Source organism: Megalobrama amblycephala, linkage group LG14, assembly GCF_018812025.1.
Source record: "Megalobrama amblycephala isolate DHTTF-2021 linkage group LG14, ASM1881202v1, whole genome shotgun sequence".
Taxonomy (NCBI): domain Eukaryota; kingdom Metazoa; phylum Chordata; class Actinopteri; order Cypriniformes; family Xenocyprididae; genus Megalobrama; species Megalobrama amblycephala.
This window is the reverse complement of record NC_063057.1, coordinates 2460457-2479989: the sequence shown is the minus strand read 5'-3', so window position 1 is coordinate 2479989 and position 19533 is coordinate 2460457. Positions and strand designations below refer to the sequence as shown.

Sequence of the window (19533 nt, the reverse complement as noted above, 5' to 3'; positions counted from 1 at the left end):
TACTATTATTTTACTCAACGTCAACATGAAATAGCATTTGCAACCTCAGAAAAAGTTGCAATTTCCAAGAAAAAAAAACATATAGAATTTGAATTTTAACTAACATAATTTGATTGAACTGTGAAAAGTTACATTTTGAAACGTTTTACTTCTTTATATTCACTAATATATTTAAAATCAAATCAGGAACATGTACTAAGAAATAACTCGGTTGAATTCTGATTTCATGTTGACTTTGCAGGATATCATCTTCATTGTGGAAACAAATCTGCAGCTTTAAGTCCTCTGGGACAGAGGGTTTACAGACTGGCAGAACTTTTAAAAACAGATGGTATTATAAGTGCTTGACCTGAATTGATCTGAACACAAGGCATCCACACAGATGGGCGTATCTGGTTGCTCACTCAAAACCAAAAATCATCTGGTGTGGTTAGGGTCATGTTTCTCAAAGTCTTGGACGTGTCTTTGAAGTTCATAAACTATGTTTCCATCAGCCTGTTTTTATGCAGATTTTAAAGTATTGCATTAGAAATGAATAATGGAAACACCAAATTTTGAATAAAAATCCCTTAATTCAAAAAAAGTCTTTGCATTCGTTTGAGGTCATTTTTGACTTGTGCGAAAAAGAGTTAATGCTAATAATGGGAGATGGAAACGCATTTGCTGAATAAATTCTGACGTAACGAACGCGACTATAGGGCGTTTCCGCTGATGATGTTTTATTACCAAAACCACCGTCATCCACTCAAACAACTTGATGGAAACGCACCTAATTCGAATTTGTTATTTTTCGAACTTTGAAAAGATTCGCTTCACGTTTGGATGGAAACCCAGCTACAGTTAGCATCAAGTTTTGCACAGCAAACGCCACTCAAATCTTCATCAGCAAATGCATAAATGTAGTCCTTTTTGTGTTTTATTACCGGCTACTGTGGAACTGAAGTATGTATGCTCCTGTAGACAGATATAAGTGATTCATGGGACACACCGAACGTTATGGAAGAGCCTGCGGGAATGACGTGTGTGATGGAGGTCATTTGTTCACAGTGGAGAGGAACGACTCCTGTTTCTCTAAGCGCACAGCTGTGTTCAGCAGCTGTAACTAAAGCTCGCCTGCAGCACGTGTGAGTGTGTGACACAGGTTATAGGGGACACACTCACATGTGACTCTTAGTTTGCCTGTAAGTGTAACACAGGGCTTCTAGACTACAATTAAAATGGCCACAGATGCGAAAAAAAAAAAAAAAAAATAGGGATGCACGATATATCGGCCACCATATCGGCATCGTTCGTTTTTAATGCTATCATTATCGGCCCAATAAGAAAATTTGGCCGATATATTAAAGCTGATAAATAATGGATTATTTCCTTCAGCTAAAACACTTCAGATATGCACTGTTTGCAATGATGGTTTTGAATTGCTTGAAATGTGATTGGAATCACTTCAAAAAGTTGACAAATCTGTCAAACATGCTACATAAAACTGTAATGATATAATATAACATCACTATAATTGTGTGCTTGGAACATGGCTTTTAATGGTCAGACTTTTGTTTTTGTAATCAAGCGTTTTAAAAAATGATATAAATATTGGGATTTAGATTTATCGGCCGATATATCGGTTATCGGTTTTTAAATACAGTAGTCAACATTTAAAGTGGATCAAAAAAGTTCATCAAAGTTGTCCTAAGAAGAAGGATTTAAGACAACTTTGATGAAAGGTTTTGATCCACATCAAATGTTGACTACTGTATAAAGAATTATCGGTATCGGCCAAATTTGCATCCCCATAAAAAACTAATAAAGGATGTGAAATATTAAAGATCTATGCATGGATCTTGCTGCTAAAGTGTGGTTATTGTTCATGAATATGAATTACTTGATGTCACAATTTATTGGCTGACTGGCAGACGTAGTGCTCTTATCAGCTGGTGAATTAAACAATCTGCTGTAATCATGGCTCATGAATATTTAATAAGTTAATTGACTAGATGCTCCCGGAAGGCTACCAGGCAACATCTGCACAACCCAATCAATATTTCACACATCAATCCTTTGTTTCACATGAAGGATGTGTACTTTCATTCAACAGAATGGAAGACTCGATTAAAAGCTGAACTATTTTTAACTTGATATACCAAAAACCGAATGACAGATGTTCACGCATGATTCCTGCTCCAACTTCACCAAATCTACAGCATCACAGCAAAAGGGATCATATTTTACACAAGTTGTGATTGTGAGTTTGCAGTTTCAACTGAATGCAATGAGATAAAAAAAGAGTGTAGTCTGATTCACAACAAATGACTCTTATGAACCAGTTCTTTAAATGAATCAATTCACAATGACTCAGTAGTAATATACATTTATAGACACAATAGAGAGTTTTTATATCATATTATTACATATGCACTCAAATACCAAGCATACGAATATAATAAAAATGGGTAAATCGATGTTATCTTGATGGACAGATCACCATTTCATCATAAAAACTGTGATATTTACAGATATTGTCTTTTCTTGTTGTGTTTATTGAGCCGTTTTGTCTGTCGTCCTTCACGGCTCCGGTGCACACTTCTGTTTGTTTTGGGATGTATGCGGAATGCTGAATGCAAACGGAATGTTGGATGCATGTTGCCAAGGTAACAGTGTGATATTTACCGTGTCGTCTATGATGGGGAGGAGAGGACAGGTGAAGAGTGGGCCGTAATGTCAGAGGAGTCAAGCAAACACTATAAGCGGAGAGACGGGTATTTCTGCATCGCCGTGGCGTCACGCTGACCCGGGAGGTCAAGGAGATGGCGGAGCACAGGACTCAACACACCCACACACACCGGCTATGTCAGACACATTAAATGTCAGCGGCGTGGACAGGTCTGGCCTTTCGAGGTGGACAGAGTTAGCAGCTGAGGCTGTTTTGGAATGGGGGAAAAATTTTTTAAAATGGACGCAAAAAGCCTGAAGTGGTCATGTTGGTCTAGTCTGATGGTTAAAGAGAGGTTTTTAGCACACCTAAGGTGGTTTTAAGTCAGATTTTTTGGGAGGTACCTGTATTTTATAAACGAAACTAGAGAAATTACTGATAAAAACGAGGTCTTTGGGGCATGTAAAGGAAAAAAACAAGCCAGATTTAGCTCGTTAGCACCAACCATTCCATTCAGAGCTGAAAAAGACTAAAGTAACCTAGTAAAAGTTCACCGTCTCAGTTTCATTCATTTAAATAATTCATTGGCTCTCTTTTCTGTGCATTCTGTCGCAAAACAACGCTGGGCGATAACAGCCACATTCACCGTCTCATTGGGCCAAACAAAATCAAACATTAATATTTCATTCTGCTCTTCACACCAGTAATGATCCATTGAGAAGTTTTCAAAAGCAGTTATCATAAAACAACAGCACAGTTCTGTGGAAAAGTCTGGACAGATACAAGATGAAACCTGGTTATTAAACCCCTCAGGCCTCTGATAGGCCAACACAATAGTGTTGAGGACGAAGGGTCTGTGCTGATGCTGAAATTCTGTTTACCACAGCTCGCATGGGGTCCTAGAAACTTTGCTAATACAAAAACTTGCAGCTGATGGCAATGTTTCATACCTACAATCCTTTCAGCTTATGTTGGAAATTCTGAGGAAATGGATGGATATAGTATTACATGCCACATTCTCATAAACCATGTTATTTTCCCCCTTCTGCACTGGGCTCGCTCTCAGAGTTCGGGCAAAAGTTGTCGAGACATCGTCTTTGCTGGAGACAGTGGTTTGGCAGATGCTTTAGAGTTCTAGGGGCATTTCACTCTGAAACCAGCAAACCGCCAAACATCATAACTACTATTATTTGCACAATACAGGATGCTAAAGCATTAATCCATGAGCATGGACCATGAGCAGGACAGACATTTTAACACATACTGTATAAAGAGAATTCTTAGACATTCTTTTTGCAATTCAGAATTTTTCTTTTTGCATTCCTTTTTTGCAAATTATTAATAAACATATTAATAAATTGTGTGCATTCACATGTGCATGTTTATCTGCACTTTACACAACAGCTTAGGGTTCAAGCTCATCTAATCAGAAATTAGAATCAGAACTTCGAGAATGAAGGCAAAGAAAGTTTATGAAACTTAAAAAAAAACATAAGCATTTATTAAATATATAATTATAAAAAAATATAATATAAAAGTATTAATAATATTTAGTTTTTATATTATTATTATTATTATTATTATTATTAAATACTGACTGGAAATCTTTAACTCTATAAAAAGTAAAAAAATCTTACCTTGCACCATAAAAAAATAATAATTAAATAATACATTAAAAATAAAAATCAATCAAATAAATGAATAAAAATAATTATTTAACTCCGCAAAAAATGTTAACATTTTCTTACTCCATAAAAAAACATTAAAACTAAAATATATAATAATAAAAATAAAAATTAGTTAACTCTATAAGAACATTTAAAATCCATAAAACAATAAAAATAAAAACAAAAAAAAAACATTTTAGAAAATTTAGAAATGTCCTTACCCCATAAGAAAACATTAAAATTAATAATAATAATAATAATAATAATAACAATGTTATATAAAGGCAATGTTTACACGTCAACAATATGCTAAAATTGATAAAGTTTTTCCTTTGTTTTTGAAAAGTTTTGCGTACAGACGACAATGTTGTCAAAATAATCCCCGTTCACACGGATCCGCGAAAACAGCTAAAAACGCTGTATGATGCTAGGCCAGTAGATGGCGATGTCAGTTTGTAAAGAAACACTACGCGCCTATAGACTGAACACATAATACACAAGCACATGACGTCATTGTTTTCACAAATTTGCATTTTTGTAGTCTACACAGAGACGATAACGGTGTAGCTTTCAAAAACTTGCACTTTGAAACCAGTTTTCAAAAGTTTGCATTTTCAGGACGCCAAAACGCTGTCGACGTGTACAAATAAAACGTTTTCCATTTTTAGTTGAAAACAATGTTGTGTAAACAGGCCCAAAGTTAGTACAGGAAAGTAATCTAAGTATACTGACAATTTCTAAATGACTTGAACTGTGGTTCATCCAATCAGATTTCAGAGCAGGATCTGTTTTATAGTCTCTCTTTGCAATCTGCTTAGTTGCAAAGGTGTTAAATGACTGTAACAATGCAGCAATCCTGCTCTCTTCCTATTAAGTGAACTGGTTCATTTTCTCTGTGTGCAGCGAATCGCGCTGAACCTCGGCCTCCCGCTGCTCTGCTGTGGATCCTGTGGTGAGCACCAGGTCTGTCTGTGGGTGGATGTCACTCTCTGAGCGACATCTCCTTCCCTCCACTCTCTCCTCTACGCCCACGCTGAGCACTCATCTCTCCTGGACCAAACGCTGTGATTCAGGCTCTGTAGTCGGGTCATGTTATGCGTTTTACCGGAGCAGGATTCTCAGAATATCTGCCTGCTAATGTGCACGCTAAATGTATGATTCAACACAGGACCGTGATACAGATTGTGTCAGTCGACCGCTGGGAACGGCTTCTTTGAGCAAGCAGATTCCCAGATTACATAAGGTGACTCCTGGAGACTACAGACATCCGGAGGCTCAGGCTGATAGGAATATAACCTGGCATCTTTCTATCCACTCAATCATTCATGACTTTAAAAGCCAAACACGTAGCCTTGACGTTCCCCCGCGACGAAGGGACTTAATCACAAATGCGCTCGCTGGCTTTACGGATGAGCCTTGCGCACAACATGTGGATTTTCTTACGCAGTTAAAGATTTCCAGTCAGTCCTTAATCCACAGATGACAAACTATATCCCTCGACTCAAAAAAACACTGCGGCTGTAAATGCAGGGGATGATCGGAGAGAAAATGTACTGCATAGTAGGGCTGGCTCCACATCACAATGTTGGCTTTGGTACTATACCAGAAACTAAATACTAAATACTAACATCATGACTGATGCAAACTAACAAAAACACATACAGAAAAAGTAATATATATATATATATGAATATGAAAAGTAAATAAAACTTAGTGCATCACTGACACCTGAAAGTAAATGACCAAATTATCAATGTTGAAAAATTACAAAATTGCCCCATAAAGGTTGTTTAGAAGATGTTTCGCTTCCACAAGAACCAATGAGGTTCATTCTCGTGTTACGCAGCACATTTGAGCTTCTGCAAGAACCAATGAGGTTCATTCTCGTGTTACGCAACACGTTTGAGCTTCTGCAAGAACCAATGAGGTTCATTCTCGTGTTACGCAGCACATTTGAGTTTCTGTAAGAACCAATGAGGTTCATTCTCGTGTTACGCAACACGTTTGAGCTTCTGCAAGAACCAATGATGTTCATTCTCGTGTTATGCAGCACGTTTGAGCTTCTGCAAGAACCAATGAGGTTCATTCTCGTGTTACGCAGCACATTTGAGCTTCTGTAAGAACCAATGAGGTTCATTCTCGTGTTACGCAACACGTTTGAGCTTCTGCAAGAACCAATGAGGTTCATTCTCGTGTTACGCAGCACATTTGAGTTTCTGTAAGAACCAATGAGGTTCATTCTCGTGTTACGCAACACGTTTGAGCTTCTGCAAGAACCAATGAGGTTCATTCTCGTGTTACGCAGCACATTTGAGTTTCTGTAAGAACCAATGAGGATCATTCTCGTGTTATGCAGCACATTTGAGCTTCTGCAAGAACCAATGAGGATCATTCTCGTGTTATGCAGCACGTTTGAGCTTCTGCAAGAACCAATGAGGATCATTCTCGTGTTATGCAGCACGTTTGAGCTTCAGCAAGAACCAATGAGGATCATTCTCGTGTTATGCAGCACATTTGAGCTTCTGCAAGAACCAATGAGGTTCATTCTCGTGTTACGCAGCACGTTTGAGCTTCTGCAAGAACCAATGAGGATCATTCTCGTGTTATGCAGCACGTTTGAGCTTCCTCAAGACCCAGTGAGGTTCATTCTCGTGTTACACAGCACATTTGAGCTTCTGTAAGAACCAATGAGGTTCATTCTCGTGTTACGCAGCACATTTGAGTTTCTGTAAGAACCAATGAGGTTCATTCTCGTGTTACGCAACACGTTTGAGCTTCCTTAAGACCCAATGAGGTTCATTCTCGTGTTACGCAGCACATTTGAGTTTCTGCAAGAACCAATGAGGATCATTCTCGTGTTACGCAACACGTTTGAGCTTCCTTAAGACCCAATGAGGTTCATTCTCATGACGCAGCACATTTGAGCTTCTGTAAGAACCAATGAGGTTCATTCTCGTGTTACGCAGCACATTTGAGCTTCTGTAAGAACCAATGAGGTTCATTCTCGTGTTACGCAGCACATTTGAGCTTCTGTAAGAACCAATGAGGTTCATTCTCGTGTTACGCAACACGTTTGAGCTTCTGCAAGAACCAATGAGGTTCATTCTCGTGTTACGCAGCACATTTGAGTTTCTGTAAGAACCAATGAGGATCATTCTCGTGTTATGCAGCACGTTTGAGCTTCTGCAAGAACCAATGAGGTTCATTCTCGTGTTACGCAGCACATTTGAGCTTCTGTAAGAACCAATGAGGTTCATTCTCGTGTTACGCAGCACATTTGAGCTTCTGTAAGAACCAATGAGGTTCATTCTCGTGTTACGCAACACGTTTGAGCTTCTGCAAGAACCAATGAGGTTCATTCTCGTGTTACGCAGCACATTTGAGTTTCTGTAAGAACCAATGAGGATCATTCTCGTGTTATGCAGCACATTTGAGCTTCTGTAAGAACCAATGAGGTTCATTCTTGTGTTATGCAGCACGTTTGAGCTTCTGCAAGAACCAATGAGGATCATTCTCGTGTTATGCAGCACATTTGAGCTTCTGCAAGAACCAATGAGGATCATTCTCGTGTTATGCAGCACGTTTGAGCTTCCTCAAGACCCAGTGAGGTTCATTCTCATGTTACGCAGCACATTTGAGCTTCTGTAAGAACCAATGAGGTTCATTCTCGTGTTACGCAGCACATTTGAGTTTCTGTAAGAACCAATGAGGTTCATTCTCGTATTACGCAGCACATTTGAGCTTCTGCAAGAACCAATGAGGATCATTCTCGTGTTATGCAGCACGTTTGAGCTTCAGCAAGAACCAATGAGGATCATTCTCGTGTTATGCAGCACGTTTGAGCTTCAGCAAGAACCAATGAGGATCATTCTCGCGCTACACAGCACATTTGAGCTTCCTCAAGACCCAATGAGGAACATTCTCGTGTTACGCAGCACATTTGAGCTTCTGTAAGAGCCAATGAGGTTCATTTTCGTGGTACGCAGCATGTTTGAGCTTCCTCAAGAACCAATGAGGTTCATTCTCGTGTTACGCAGCACATTTGAGCTTCTGTAAGAGCCAATGAGGTTCATTTTCGTGGTACGCAGCATATTTGAGCTTCCTCAAGAACCAATGAGGTTCATTCTCGTGTTACGCAGCACATTTGAGCTTCTGTAAGAGCCAATGAGGTTCATTTTCGTGTTACGCAACACGTTTGAGCTTCTGCAAGAACCAATGAGGTTCATTCTCGTGTTACGCAGCACATTTGAGCTTCTGTAAGAGCCAATGAGGTTCATTTTCGTGGTACGCAGCATATTTGAGCTTCCTCAAGAACCAATGAGGTTCATTCTCGTGTTACGCAGCACATTTGAGCTTCTGTAAGAGCCAATGAGGTTCATTTTCGTGGTATGCAGCACATTTGAGCTTCTGTAAGAATCAATGAGCTTCATTCTCATCTTACGCAGCACGTTTGAGCTTCATCAAGAACCAATGAGGTTCATTCTCACAAGCAAGTACGGTTGAGCTTCTGTTTATGTTCGCTGATCAATGTTTCTATGTGAATAAAAGCCTAAATTCAATCTGTTCATCATATAAAGCAATCGAGTCTCTTCAGAAAAAACAGTCGATTCATATGGATTTATTTTATAATCTCTTAATGAACTTTTTGAAGCAACAAAGTTGCTCAGATTTCATTTAAAATATCTTTATTCGTTTTTCGAAGATGAACGAAAGTCTTACTGGTTTGGAACGACTTGAGAGTGAGAAACTGATGACAATTTTTTCTTTTTTGGGTGAATTATCCCTTTAAGGTTGATTCATAAAACTTCTTGACTGATTCATCAAAAATAATATGTTCAATCTGAGTCATTACTGTTGCGTGCATCTTTTACTGTCAACAACGGTAAATACATGGTAAATTGTCACAAAATTTGTATTAGTGACACATTTGCAACCATTTTAGTAACATATTAAAGCCCTGCAATGCAGACAAATGATTCATGATGCAAAAGTGGCATGTTAAATTGTTAAATAGATTTCAATCAAGGAATTTCATAGGTGTATTTTTAATTTGCCAAAAACTTGATTAATCAATCACAGCTATCCACGGAGACCTACAATGGGGAGAATAAAAGTAGGCTGCAAAACAGCCCATATCTTACAAATACAGATTCAAAATTGTTTCCAGTGCAACATAATGATCGGTTAGCATGGGAAAACGTAATACATCATAATGATATAACCATAATAACTATCAGACCACATTCATACTTTATAATTAAAGCATGACAACTGCTCCTCAAGTTCAGGGTGTCAATCACCGTCTGTTAAATTGCTCACTAATGGACTTCATTTGCATGTTGTGAGCAGACGAATGTTTAAATAATGAGTTAGCGCTACTCAAATATGTCATTTCCTCTCAGACATCTGTAAGCAACAGACTCCAATCATATATATTAGTCTGGGAGCACAAAAGGTTTCACGAGCAGTTTCAGCATGAGTGGCCACATCCATTATGATCATTTCGAGACCACATTTCCATAGTGAACCATTTAGTTAGGTAATAGTACTTTTACTACCGGAATGGAAATTCACTAACTACTGTGCTAGTTTTCACTGTTAAAATAACTCGAGGGTTTCCACACAAACTTTACATGAGAGCTTCGCCTGCTGTGCACGGTTTATTTTGGACAGACTTAATTTTAGAGATGCTACAACCTGCTTGAGCCATATTACCCGTATACCACCCATCCTACATGAAGAAATAAACTTTTTTTCTCTTCTACTAAACATTCAAACACAAACTAAGCACTTCTAAACAACTTGCGTACATGATCTGACTAAACACCAGCTGTTTTCTAGCAGTGCTTAATCTTAGTCCTATCCTGTTCATTTTTTAAGAATAAATCATGGCATTTATCGTTGTAGATTTTCCTACCAAAAACAGTAGCTTATAAAACAAGAATCATCCAGTGAGAGCACCATATTTCACACTAGTTTTATGTAGATTTATGTACATTGTCGCCCTACAAAAAGAAAGATAAATACAGATATGAAAAATGGTGTGGCACTGCAGATCACAATTTCCCAAGTAATATATTTAACCACATTACAAAGGAAAGCAAGATGACTGAAAAACTGCAGTTAAAAATGCTTAAAAATCACAGAATCAACCATTAAGACAAACAGACAAAACACTCCAACCCCTACAAGTGAACAATATAAGTTACCATATCTGTATCAGCAAATTATGTTAACCAATTTTATTTATTTTTATATTATTATATTATAGTATAATATTAAATATAATATTTAGGACAAAGTTGGAAGTAGATGACATCAGGAATGGTTTTTCACATTTTGGAAGTCACATTTTGGGAGTTATTTGGAGTGTTTCCTACATATATAGCGTTTCAAATAGAAGAAAGTCTTAAAATAGTATGAAATATATATATACTGTACACTGGGTATATGAATGTGTGTGTCCGTTCAGTGACACAGAGGATCGAGGACAGTAAAGGCATATTGACAGGTCTTCCTCTATTACCCCAGCAGTAACTCATGAGCACTGACTCCAAGCGATGAAAAGAGCTCGCTCGAAGGGTCGAAAGAGGCTAGGGATGGTGAAAGAATGAGGCCGCTCAGCGTGATGGAGAGTGAGAGCTCATCTGTGCTGCATAATTGTGTGCTGCTGACTGCCATGTGCTTCGCTCCGAGTGTGACATTGTGCTGTGCACTGCAAAAAAACAGCCCATTGTGTGCCGCTACACAAGGTTGTCATACACACGCAACGGCCTTGTCAAGATCAGCCAGTGTATCAAAAAGCATTATTATGTAAGTCATTCACTGCCTGCTAGCAGGGTCATAAACCGTTAACATGACACATCCATTAAGACAAAACCTTAGAGCGAGACTATGTAAGCCATACGTCCAGCCCGTATGATTCTGACTCTCTGGTTCGGCTCTGAAATGGCCTCTGTTTCCTTGCTCAAGGGTCTAAAAGTGTGTAATTGTAAACTCATTGGCCACAGCTCTGCTGGATTCAGTCATGGAGGGTTGGCAGCATGGATTTTCTGCTTTACAGATTGGATGGAAATGAGGATTGGATTAGATGAATGAATGCTTGAAGAGCTGCAAGGTACATAAACCCTAATTGGAGAAGTGGAGTATTTGGTACTATAATGATTCTTTCACTTCAGGGCAAACACACAAGGTATACAACTAAATTAATTTGTTCCGTTCCTGAATTAATCAGTGTTTAGAATGAATCAGTTGAGTGAATAATTCAATGCTTTTGAACAAATTGGTTCTTGCTCAGTCGTGGCCTAATGGTTAGAGAGTCAGACTGGTAACCTGAAGGTTGCAGGTTCGATTCTCAATACCGACAGGAAATGACTTGAGTGAGGCACCTAACCCGCAATCGCTCCCCATGTGCCACAGTAAAATGGCTGCCCACTGTGTGTGTGTGTGCACTAACTTGGATGGGTTAAAGGCAGAGGACAAATGTATGGGTTACTGTACTTGGCACATATCACTTTCACATTTAAAGTCACTTGATTGGTTCCTGAATGAATCAGCTGAGTGAATGATTCACTGTTTTTGAACATATCGATTGGGTGAATGATTCAAAAGACTCACTCATAAAGAAAATTGCTTGTTCCATTGCTGAATGAATCAGTGTTGATAAACAAATTGAGTGAATGATTCAAAAGACTCACTCATAAAACAATCACTTGTTTAGTTCATGAATGAATCAGTGTTGTTGAACAAAAATGATTGAGTAAGTAATTCAAATGACTCATAAAGATCTACTGGAGCAACAATATAACCTATAGAAAGAGTCATAGACAAAAATCATATGCACAAAACAATACTAGTTTTAAAGGACGAAAGTGAATCTTTGCATTGCAACAATACAATATAAAAACAGGTAATAATTTTTTTTATATTAAATTCTTAGTGTTTTTTAAAGATTAAGTGAGTGTTAAATTAGATAAAGGACCGTAAACGATGCTCATCCAGGAACTTGTCCTACTTGTATAAATCACATTAAGATATTGGCAGCATACAGCATATTAGATTTTTATTTCCCACTTTACACTTCGTTTGATTGCACTATGCAGACGTGTGGTGGTGTTTTATGAGCAATTTACACTTAATTCGGCTTTTGTTATGCACCAAATTCACCCTCAGGGACCAATAAACTGTCTATCCATCTACAAAAGAAAATCCATGTTAAAGTGCAGGCACTTATACTTTAGACACGTCTAGCATAGAACATAAAGTCTGAGGAATCCATCAGCACGCTGGCCGACAACTCACTGACCGCTCCAGAGATCAGGATTAAGACGTGTTTTTTCAACACTAATTAAACATGGGGAAATCAACAGCTTCTGTTTGTGCTTTCCTAGTAATTTGGGAAAAGATGGGCAGGAAAACCAGAAGGGTTTTCACAGAGGAGAGAGCTGATACGAGCGAGGCCGGAGAGATTAGAGAGACAGATTGGCGAAGGGCGCCTCGCCAGAGCTGCTGATAAGATGCCTCCACTAGTTGCGAGATGAAAGCCGCTGAGATGGAACAGTCTCGCAAAGTGGGGACAAGACTTAGATCAAGCCTGTGGAACGGATCCCGACATATCTGACTACCTGTGATGTGTAATGTGTACCGAGTGACACTGATACCCAACGGCGTAAAAAAAGGGGTGACAAAACCGGTGCATGTTGTTTGTCAGGCGAGCATCAATCACGGCTTAAAAGGAAGTGTGAATTATTGATGCATCACATTGATCCCGTCGCATTACCAAATCTGTCAGCATGACACCAATTACTGTCTCAAGAGCCGAGCTGCTGCAAAAAGAAACGCATATCCTGATATCGGCCTGGTTTGAGTGGTAAAGTAGCATTTATGGATGGAGAAAGCGAACGTGACGTGACGGTTCTGCAGCAAGTGAGTCAGTTTTCTCCCTCGATGAATCTCTGTTGTTGCACCACCAGCCAATAAAAGTCAGTTTGCTACAATAAGCTATTATATAAAAGGCCATCTAGATTTGTATCAGTGTGCAATTCATGAGGCTTGGCATTGTAATATCCTCACTGCTGAAAAAAATGATCCACAGCACCACGATATTAATAACACGGTCGGCCAATATTAGCAATTATGTCTTGATGGATGAGTGTGTTATTGTAGGAGGCGACTGGGACCGATGTGCCGGCAGAAGCCGAAATCAAAAAGACCCAAAGTGTCGAAGGCCCAGAGAACATTTCCCTCCCTTTATGTAAATCCTTCTAGACAAGCGGCATCTCCCTCAACGACTCAATTAACGGGCCCCGATTTTAAACGATGTTTCTGTAAAGACGCCGTTGCTCGATGCCTTTGTTGTTGCTGAGGGAAGCGCTGTTCTCCTTCAGGCTCTGGGGAAATATCTGAATTCTGTGAGTTTCGTCTCTGTTATTTTTCCCCTTTATCAGCGATAAAAGCACAAAGCAAGAATTCAGGTGAGGATTGCGATGCAAGCGCTAATGCTATGCAGTCGTGTACGGGCTCACCTTGCCTGGCTGTCGACCTCCCCTCCCTAACTCTACGTCCCACTGAGTCTTTCAGACACTCCGACAGTAGTGCGAATGGCTACATACCACCACTAATGCGCTAAAACCCTCTGACAGAGTTGAGAATATGGTCAGGGTAAGCTGAGAAATGAAAGACAGTAAAGCGAGCTTTGAAATGCCCACGTTAAGCTGAGTCTGGCTTCCCTCTGGATGAGGCTGGTGGATGTTTCAGGATATTTAAAGATGGTTAAAAGACATGCACACTTAAAAAAGCACCTGGGAGTTTAAATTCAATTGCAATTCTTTCTTTTTCATTTGCATGATGGGGCCCTGGGTTGTTTTTAAACAACAAATCAATTGCTGAATTTAAAGGGATGGATGGATGGTAATGTTTTATTTATATAGCACCTTTCCAGGGCTCAAGGATGCTTATGGATGGATGGATGGATGGATGGATGGATGGAGGTATGGATAGAGTCAGACAAATTGATGGATGGACAGTTGGACAGCTGGATGGATAGAATGATGGATGGATAGAAAGATAGAATGATAGATGGTAGATATGTTAAACCCTGAAAGGAACAGAAATATAAAATAGTCTATGTGGCGCCTGCGTTTTAAATGATTGTAATTTATTGGATGAGCGCAGGACGGCCTGTAATCATGTGAACTGCAGTGGAACAGAGTCTGGAGCTGTCAACGGTGAAAACTCCAGCACTTTTCACATGAATTCAGCTCACAGAAATGCTGCGAGGTCAACCGCTTCGTTTCATGCGTAAGACAACAGTCACTGAGCACAATAAAGTTTTCGCAAGAGCAAACGCACCGATTGCTGCAGCTCGGACGAATCCTGCCCGACAGCAGAAAGAAAACATTGCTCAAATCACTCTGACTTTGGGTCGCTGAGAAAATATTGAGTTCCTTCAGCTCAGTCAACCACAATTCATTTTAACCCATAATTTAGGGTAACATCATTAATCGCTTGTCACTGAGTGTGACTTACTAGAATTGCGTATTAGAGTAGAGGACAAAATATTGAATTATATGGTGTCACTGTCACTCAGTCATGTTTTCGGACCACATAATTCTTCTAAAACATCTCTTACTTACGAGTCGGAGAAGAACTGAAAAGAACACAAATTAATTTTAGTTTTAGATATGTGGTACACAACGAGCCGCCTGCATTAAACATGAAAATACCACTAGATAATAACAACACTAAACTGTGCTGAAAAGTTCAACGACGGTAAAGCACTAAAACATTTAATTTAAATAAAAAGCAAATAAAACCGCACTAGAAAACTCTGGAAAGGCTAAAATAAAACAAACACAAAATACTATCAATTGCATTGAGAATTTGAATTAAGAAATCAAACAGGAAGTAAAATGGAAAGTGAAAAGAATTTCAAAGAAATTCATATAACTGCAATAAGTGCATTTTTTAAAATGATAAAAGGTAATTGTCAAAAGTGAATAAAAAAAAACCCAATAGTAATAATAATAATAATAATAATAAAAATAAATAACATTTAATTACATAAATTAAATTAATAGTAAATTTTATATATATATATATATATATATATATATATATATATATATATATATATATATATATATATATATTTTTTTTTTTTTTTTTTAATAATTTATACATATATTATAAATTATATAAATTATATTATATATTATAAGTATAATATATAATTTATATAATATATAAATTATATATATAAATTTAATATAATTTTATTTAATTAACAATTTAATCTAATCACTGAGAAATAGATTTTTTATTGGCAATGAAAATGTATTTTTAATGCAAAAATACATTCATTTAATTTTAAATAAAATAAAAATATGACTATTTTTTAAATGATAATATATTATATTACATTATATTAAATATAGTAAAATATATAATATAATATAATATAATATAATATAATATAATATAATATAATATAATATAATATAATATAATTCAACTTTCTTGAATTTGGTTATGACCACATAGGTGTAAATACAACATTTTCACTCATCATCACTCTCATTTCATTACTAATATACAAGAAAAGCTAAATAAATTAAATAAAGTTTGAATAAAGTAGAAAACTAAACAAAAAATTAACTTTGAAAACTAAAAAAAAAAAAAAAAAAAAAAATTATAATAATAATTAAATATTAAAATAAAAACAAAATGAAAAATCTATAATAATCCTGATGCACTCTGCCATGTTTTCAGCCCACAGTTTGGGATGGGCATCACTAACCCTCTGAAACCATCTACTCTCCAACCTATTTTTAACTATTTTGAACATAATGATGGACAAAATACTAGGTTCATGTCTGACTCCAGTTTTCAGCCCCCTAATTTTGGTGCAGGCATCATTATTCCTCCACAAACTTCTCCTCCTCACCACAAAATCCAAGAGTGCAAGAATAACAGGCCTTATATTTCTGGCCTGATTTCCATCGAACTTTTCTAACTACAGAGCAAACAGCAGTTTAGTGCTAGTCTCCGGAGAGACAGAATGAGCTCACCGTCTCCGCCACACCTGACAAGGCGTCTCATTAGCCGCTTCTGCTGCTGTCTCCACACGGCTCGCAGGAGACGGACAGCGGCACACGTTAATCACTTTACAAAGGAGTGGGCTGCTTCCAGAGCAATTTAGCGTGGAACAAGACGACTACCACCGACTAACACACAGCTTGTTATTTCCTTCTCAATATTTTCCTTTGTGCACCGGGTTGCTAGATGTTATAATTAGTCAGATTTAGGGAACTAGGCAAAAAGAAGCTGGCATTAAATGCCTAAAAAAAATCCCTCTGGCTACGTAACGTGCGCTGAATATCTCACTCCCGCACCTTCTGGAGGCGATCGGTAAGATAGGGCGAGATTTCCTCTGGGAGGAGAGAGGAAGATAAGAGCGTTGGACTGGCTTCTGATAGCCGCTCTCAGATGTTATATAACTATAAACTGCAAACCTCATGTCCCTGTGACTTTAAGTACGTGTTTACATGCTTGTACGAGGATGCAGTCATGCATGCCAACGCTTCAATATGCGTTCTTTTCACAAGTCCCTGCGCATTTGTGTTTTAGTGTGAATGCTTGTTACTCTCGCTGAAGTCTTACTGTGAGTCACTGATGAACAGCATAATGACTCTCTATACAGTCAAGAATCAAGGACCCTGAAGGGCTTTACAAACTCACTGAAGGCAGATGCATGCTGGGAAATGCTAACAATGAAATGCATACGTCAACGTGGCTATGTTCGGAATAGAATGCTAGCTTATTGCTTACTGCAAATATACATAAAATACATGTATACACAAGCACACACATACATGTACGTACACACACACATGTATGTGTATATATATGTATGTGTATATATATGTGGTGTGTGTGTGTGTATATATATATATATATATATATATATATATATATATATATACACACACACACACACACACACTTATACGCATACATACATGCATATATATATATATACACATATATACATACTGTATATACACAGTACATAAATGTGTGTCTGTGTGTACATATATACGTGTGTGCGTATGTACGTACATGTATGTGTGTGCTTGTGTATATATGTATATGTATGTTTGTATATATGAAGATATGCATGTGTATATATATGTATACACATTCATATATACATACACACACACACACATATATATATATATATATATTATATATATACACACACACACATTATATATATGTGTGTGTGTGTGTGTGTGTGTATACACATATACACACACACACACACACACACACACACACATATATATACACACAGGGCTTGACATTAACTTTTTTGCTCACCAGCCACTGTGGCTAGTTGTTTTTCAAAGTTACTAGCCACTCAGCATTTTAACTGGCCAAAATTTTGATGTTGGTAAATTACATTTTATATGATTGAAGTTGACTTTGTTATGCTTAAATTACTTTATTTTGAGTCATTTTACTTGATTTAAATATATACACACACACACACACACACACACACACACACACACACATATATATACACACACACACACACACACACACACACATATACATATATATATATATATATATATATATATATATATATATATATATATATATATATATATATATGAAAACACTGAGAAAAAAATGGAAGATCATGTTCAGAGCATTGCATTCTGGGGAAAAGTACCTCTCCGAAAAAGTAAAAAAAAAAAAAAAAATACCAGCTCTTATTTGGCAAACATATTAGATCATCCTGGCATTCTTTGCATAATTTGCCTACTGTGTACATAACTACTGCATACTAACTACTGGCGAGATCGTAGTATGGCAGTTTGCTATTCCAAACACAGTCAGCGCCTCCGTATCCTTATTTCAGGGTTCATGGATCTTTCACTTTAGACGTTTCTCTATCCAGAAGCCGTGTGGAATTTCAAGAGCGATTCTTAAAAAGCGATGGAAGAACTTTTGAATAAAAAATTCTCCTTTGCACGCGTATATCCGAGTAATCCATAAGCCTGTGAAAGTTCTACATCAATCCATCAGTCATGAAAGAACGTCAGTACTTCTGCCCTCCTCAGAGTCTCAGTTATGGATATACAGTACAGTGAGCACAGAGACACAGAGGGACATTTTATATCGACAGTGACCAAAAATCATTATCCTCTTTCCAAAAGCCCAGCAAGGCAGAAACACACAGAGCTTTTCCCAATCTAAGTCAAAATTCAGCATGCAAAATATGATGCCAGCAACATTAAACACCAATACATTTGTGAATTGGATTTTGATGACATACAGGTGAAGAGACACACATTTTTATATGCATACACACTTACCGCAGGTGAGAGCTTCATGATAAATCCAGCAGAGATTGGAGCGACTTACACAACCGCTTGTGTGTGCGTGTGAGAGAGAAGGAGAGTGTGTATGTATGTCTAAACTGCCTTCACTGGCTGTCTTCCATGACAAACTGCCAATAGTTCTGTTTCCTGACGTCTCTCCACGAGCAATGACAGCAGAGAGAGAGAGAGAGAGAGAGATGCTGCTTTCACACAGCTGCTGCAGCGGCTGATCTCTCTCTCTCTCTAGTGCTTGGCTCTTACTGAGCATGCTCAGAACACTAGGTACAATTACATCAGGATATTGTGTTTCATAGACATGCACCATAAAAAAAATACAATCAGGGTTTAAAAAAAATAACTTGATGGCAAGTAATCTGAGAAATAAAAATGTATTTTCAATGTAGATAGATAGATAGATAGATAGATAGATAGATAGATAGATAGATAGATAGATATTGATACATAACAATATAATCTAATATAATCACTGAGAAATATAAAAAAGGCTTTATATATATAATCTAATCTAATGTTATCACTGTATATTTTTCTGTATATTAATCAAAAATATATTTTTATTTGCCATGAAAATTTATTTTTTAATTATTTTATAATATAATATAATATAATAATAATAAAATATAATATATTATAGTTTATAATTAAATATATTATAGTTTATAATATAATATAATATAATAATATATAATTATGCATTATTTATTATTTATATAATTTATAATTTATATAATTATGCATTATTTATTATGCATTATATAATTATGCATTATTATGCAATTATTAACACACAATTCAACATTTC

General features: G+C 37.2%; 1 protein-coding gene across 23 annotated transcripts in view; it reads right to left on the bottom strand.

The window, feature by feature from the left end:
• plekha5 (pleckstrin homology domain containing, family A member 5) overlaps nucleotides 1-19533 on the bottom strand; it is a 183663-nt gene that overhangs the window by 84435 nt on the left and 79695 nt on the right. The window contains exon 1 of one of the 23 annotated variants that reach the window (XM_048155920.1): nucleotides 18705-18853. The exons of the other annotated variants lie outside the window; for them this stretch is intronic. The gene's annotated coding sequence lies outside the window, so the exon portion shown is untranslated. Of the gene's footprint in view, nucleotides 1-18704; nucleotides 18854-19533 lie in introns of those variants that run through there. 23 annotated transcript variants of the gene reach the window in all.